We start from the raw sequence: 6,563 nt of genomic DNA on the forward strand, positions 1-6,563 counted from the left end.
GTTCAATTTATATTTGTTGTCATTCCTCGTAGTATATTAAATAAAATCATTTATATGTATTTTGGGTACTTTATCTGATGATCCATAAGTAAAGTAACAGTGCAAGACAGCTGCATACTTTTCAGAAGGGTTTGAAGGGGGGGTGGGGGGGGGGCATGCATATATACATAATATGTAAAGTCAAATCTGGCAATCTCAAACTCAATAAGATGGACGAAAAGCTTCCAGATATCCGATGATTCAAGATATCAACTAATATACTTGATAAAGTGTTTTGGACTTAAATCACTTTGACATATCCTGGTATCTGAGATATCTGTGTTCTAGATACCGAAGTTCAACTGTATGTGTATATATGAAATTAAGGTCTATCTATAAACACCTCATTTACAGTAACATTCTGCCCAGTGTTAACCTCATGCCTCCTCCTCAGTTGAAACCAGAGAGTTACTTAGATTCCAGTTCATTCTTAAGCAAAAAGACCTTGGGCAACAATTTCGCTAGCAGTTGCAACATTTCCTAAACAAGTAAAACAATAAAACATAATACGGATGCCATCTGCTGGATCCAGTGAAAAGGGTTTTGTCAAGTTTCCCAAATTGTCCTGTTTTCATGAATAGGCTTAAAAAGCCTACATCTTGGAAAAAATGGGTTTTATTTATGCATATGAGAATATAAATTGTGAATCTGATGTTTATCAAGAGAGTTTGAAATTGTATGAAAAAAGGGAGATTATCAGGAAAGAGATGATAAAGGACAAAGTTGAACTACTGTATATTGTGATATTTAGGTTTTTCCATACATATATACCAACTGATTGTTATCTTGCTAGATGTTTCTAGGAAGAATCTGGTACATTTTCGTATATGATAGTCTTCTGATTGATATATCCCCCTCTCTCTCTCTCTCTCCCCCCCCTTGGCAGTAGATCATAATTTGAACAAATTAATAATATAAGTACAATTTATGTGGATGCTTCCAATAATAGCTCTTGTTGTGGAGACTCATTCCTTGGACTTGAGAAAAGAAAAAAAATCAGATTTTTCCTGTATGCAACTATGATTATAATTTAATTTTATTCTCAAATTAAAATTTGTAGGGAGGGGGTTAATTTAAAAAAAAAACTAAAAAATACAACACATGAAACCAAAGAGATTTTCCAACAAGACTGACTTACCTTATTATCTATCAATGTCTTTAAAAAGGGCTATTTTTTCTATGTCAGAATCTGAAAATGGAGCAATATGGCCACCCAAAAGTCCCAATTATCACACAATTTTTAAAATGTATAAAACTGAAACGTCAAAGACTAAAAATAAAACATGGCTCTGCAAGACTGCATGCTATAAATTTAGTTTCCTCAAAATTTACTTCAGATACACTGAGGAAATAGCATACTGCCTGGCATACAGAATCCCCCTTCCCGTTTCTGTAACATCATCAACATTGGGACACTCTCACAGCCAAGTAGTACCTCAGGCTATCACCGGACTGCTCCGAAATGGGATAAGTTCCTTTTTGTTGTATTTTCTGACCATAAAAATATATTGAAAGTCAATTTGGAGGTGACAAAATAAACCAAAAAAAAAACACATAAAAGCCCTAGCACTTACAGTTCAAAAGTTATGGTCAAGGTTAAAGTTTTTTTAAGTAGGTAGAAACTCTAAGGCCAAGGTCAGAAACTGTTGGTATCCGAAAGGAATGTCTTCTCGCAAGGAATACACTGGTCAGGGGAGTGTGATGCCCTAGTAGAGTTCTGACAGTTCAAAAGTTATCATAAGGTTAAAGTTTTCTTTTAAACTGGGCTAACCTCTAAAGTAAGGTAAATATTTTCACCCGATAAAGGGATACACATGTGAGGTATGAAAGCCCTAGCTCTAACTTTTCAAAAGCTATGGCTATAGTTAAAGTTTGGAAATTTTTAGTAAAAGTGGGTCAAACGTCAAGGTCAAAAGGTCAAATTCGGTAGTACCAATAGAAAGGTTTTGTCACAAGGAATACAGTTGTGCAATGTGAAAGCCATAGTCCCATCCATTCAAAAGTTAACTTATGGACATACAGATAAAGGAGACAGACAGATGGACAAGGCAAAAACTATATACACATGTACACATACCCTGAATCTTTGATTATGTGTTAAATAGTTTCTTACCATCCCATGACATCACCCGTGTAAAAGTGAACTATATCTGGACTTGTGGTGGGATTCATTGGAGGGATTTGTTGAATTGTGGATGCTGAAAAAGAATTTTATTTATTTTTAAATTATTACAAAGTAAATATTGTATACACACACATAAAAAGAAAATTGAACAGCAGTTTAATTCCCTCTCCCTCCCCCTCTCTCTTTTTTTTTTTTTTTTTTTTTGAGGGATCGATTCAAATTAAGATTAACTCAGTTTTCTATATCTTACCTCCGGTTGTATATACCGATATTTCTTGGATTAAGCGATAGGACATAGCTTTGTGGGGTCGCCAGATTTGTTACCATAATTTCCCTTCACCGATGGATAAGATTTTCCAGTGTTTTACAATTCCACAGAAAGGAAAAGCGTATTCCGGGGAAGTTGATAACAAACCCATTCTTTGTATAAAACAAGATTTATCTGTGAAACACTGCACGATGCCCCCTGTGACACAGCTATACACAAAGGTTACAAGCTAATTCAGAGAATCTGTGCCCCCCGCTAAGGGAAAAACTACCGGGAGGGTCGAGGGTGTGTGTGGGGGCTCTTATAGATTGGCGGGAGGGGCATAGGAAGTTATGGTATAAAATTTAATCGAAAAATCTCAAAAGCTTCTTGAGATATCGCCTACATAGAACATACACACTCACAAAATATATGATTTAACTACCTTTGGCCTCAAAACCAACCAATTCCTTAGGCCATAGAGAGTTGTGGTATTAAAAGTGATTGTAAACGCTCAAACGCTTCTCCAGATATCACGCAGACACGAAAGTGTAAATTAGACAGATTTTTTAATGACCTTAACCTTCATAGGCGTCGGAACCGGGGGCAGGGGAGATACACATTATATAGGCATTAAAATTGGGAGTTACCTTTTTTGTTGGTTTATCCCCCCCCCCACTTTCAATTAGCACCCCTTTCAAATTGGTTCCGAGGCCTATGACCTTTGACCTTTTCACCTCAAAATCGGATCGTTCGTATGCCATATGACATTATCGTGTAAAATTGTATTGCAAAGCCCCAAGGCTTCTCGGGATAAGGCTTCTCGGGCTTCTCAAAAGGGTGAAAACTGAAAGATTAAAAGGTCAAAAATTTTTATAATGTATATCTACAGAAAGGCCATGTAAAAAATACAATATCCATGATATCGTTATGTGAAGTATGAAAGCTCCAGACCAATCCCGAAAGTATGGCAAAGATTACAGTTTGGTAAATATTTGAAAAGTGGGTCAAACTCCAAGGTCAAAAGGTCAAATTTGGTGGTACCAAAAAGGGTCTTGTCAAAAAAAAACATATGTAATATATGAAAGCCAAGCTTCAGCCAATCAAAAATTATTGGCAATTTTAAAGTTTTTGAGGACAAGCAGAAAAAAAGCTTAACAGACAGACGAATGGATGGGCAAAAACAATATACTCCTAAATGTTCCTACATGCGTGCAGATGCTGATAAACGTTAATTGAATTAAAAAAAAAATTTAAACATGATGTACGTTGGTGATGGATTTCTTACCTTCAGTATTTTCTATGGAATTATACCCCGAGACAGATAAATTGCCTCCCACGGTGAACCCCAAAACCCACACAAATATGGAAATAATCTCAAAACCACTCAAACAATCCAATCGGGGCAGATAAATACGGACCTCTGAAATATGAGGTGGGATCATTGCCCTATAAAATTGAGCATCCCCTGCCACCGGTCACATCCACCCGTGTGCTCCTTGTTACGGTTTTATACAAACAGAATCTAAAAAAAGTATCGGCGATGAAAATTTTTATAAATACTTTGATTGAATACATTTAGTTCACAGGGGCCGGTAACATAATGTTTTTGATTTTACGTAATCACTATACAAAAAAAGTATACATATAGTGATTACGTAAAATCAAATACATGTTACAGGCCCCTGTGATTTAGTTCTATATGCTTGTATAGAGTTAAATGTTAATACACGTAATCATCACCCCGTCGCACTTTAACCCCGACATCTCCACCCCTACCCGAAATTGAAAATTAAAAAGCCATATTTGTGTTACATTTGAACTGTAATGTTAAAAAATGGAAAATCCGAACATCTTGCTCAAAATGCTCATTTTAAAAAAAATATTTTTAAACATATATGCATTATAGGTCCAACTAAAATGATGTTGCTACTTTCCATTGAACAGTTTTACTCTTACACATTTATTTATATTTAAAGATTTCTATATTTTAACTTACCAAGCATGCACTTCAGAGACAATGTAATGCACAGGATGTTGGAATAATATAGTCCATGGCTTTTTCATCACACCCATTCATTACATATAGTGAAATTTTAGCTATACACTGTAGTGTTAAAATAATTTAATGAGAATTGTTGCTGAACATAAAATGAGGATTATCGCATAGGCAACACAGCCAGCCAGGGACGGTATGTCTTGTTTAGGAAACATTTAGGGACAGGTTAACTTCTACCGTACCAAATTTTTACATATACTACATTGCCCTTATTTGACCTTACTGTAACAAAAAGTGGGGCGGCCCTCAATGAACATTTTGAATAGTAAAAAGTTATGTTTGAAAAAATGGGTCAGCCCTCCCCTTCCATTCCAGTATGCCTGTGGTGAAGTTTACTTGGATTCGAGTATTTTTAGCTCGCCTGTGCTTTTCTGATTAGATATGTTCCTGAAGTGCATGTGTAGCAATGAAATATTAATTCATTTTATTTTCAGGGTGGTCATCGGAATTTTTGGGCACAAACACGTCTATGGGACAATGTACTCTTTAAAAATAAAATAACTTGCAAGGAGGGAACAGAAAAAAGTATACTACTATATTTCTCCTTATTTCGTTTATAAATATATCATACTTTTTTTACTCATGTGCAGGCACTGCAACAGGCCAACTTTTTTTCAAGCATAACTTTTACTATTGAAATATTCATTGAAAGGGTCCCCCCCCCCCCCCCCCCACCCTACACGTTTGGCTAAAGTAAAGGATAATGTATAATTGTATGAAGAAAATTTCGATTTAAAAGAAGTTTGTGGTGAAAAAAGTTGAAAATTCCCCCCCTTTTTTTTTTTACTTTTTATTTTATTTATTTATTTATTATTTTTTTTTTAAGTCAATTGACATTGATATAACGAATTTATCCTCGCTACTACCATTGCCAAATTTAAATTACGGTGCTTTGCCTGTTTTATGTACTTAGAATGAATAGTTTGTAAGTTTAAACTTTATTAACTTAGAATGAATAGTTTGTTATTTTAAGATTCTTTTTATATGACCCTGTTTACTTAATAACAAGTGATATATTGAAATGCATATACATATAGTGTACAAACTGATTTATGCATATACGTTAAACCTATGAATTGTATGGTTCTTAATAAAAAACAATACAATACTCTTTCCTTTATTTTCACTTTGTTTATTTGAATTCTTTGTTCCCGGTCCCTTTTCCTTTCCTTTCGAAGTTTACATGGATACTGAGTTCCTATCTTTTAAAAGTTAAAAGGGTTTTAGATTGTTGAGGTTATTTTAATTCTGAGCTCCATGAATAAAAAAAGGGGTGCACATGTCTCTAAAAAAACGTTGTCTCCAACATATCCAACTCGTTATCATATTTCAAACAAATTTTAAAACTCTTTTTTTTAAATTTGCAATATATGATGCAGTGATTATTACAAACAATTTACTCTTTCTCTCTCTCTCTCCACAGTTTTCATTCTCTGTCGACCAGAATGATCACGTGAGCTGACCATTGAAGAATTCACCACACTATATTTGAGCTTGACTTGAATAGCAGTGATTTCGCATTGCTCTTGCAAAGCCTTCCAAACGATATATCAAAGCGATCTTTCATCACCAAAGATACAGAAGAAGACTACATCAGACTGAGGTAAGTTCAATTTAGTTGTAATTGTTTTTTTTGTTACTTTGTACGTTTGTGTGAAAACCGAACATCGGTGATATTCGTTCTTCCGCCATTTCAGGTCACTAGATTGGTATATGGAATATCTGTTTACATTATTTATATACATTGTAAGCTAATTATATGTAAGTTTGTTATTAACACAGTTTAAATAGAGGTGCAAATATAGCGGGAAATGTCTTCATGCATAATTTTGACTGCGCATGCCCATTGGGCCTGGGGGATATGAATCGTGGAAAAGGATGGGGGCAAGAAAAAAAAATAGAGAAACTTTCTTGATAAAAGGTGAAAACCCAAAATAATTGTACAGAAAAATAAAAATACGAATAAATAAAAGAGGCCTATGTACCACGGTGCTTATCTGTGTACTTTGGTCCTGCTGTTCTTCAACAGACCCCCCCCCTCCCCCCTTGTGGCCCTATCTTACATGTAATCATTGGAGCCATGATTTCAATAA

The sequence above is a fragment of the Saccostrea cucullata genome, unplaced genomic scaffold (genome assembly GCF_032062105.1).
Source record: "Saccostrea cucullata isolate Sc308-1 unplaced genomic scaffold, CSIRO_AGI_Scuc_v1 ctg5076, whole genome shotgun sequence".
Lineage (NCBI taxonomy): Eukaryota > Metazoa > Mollusca > Bivalvia > Ostreida > Ostreidae > Saccostrea > Saccostrea cuccullata.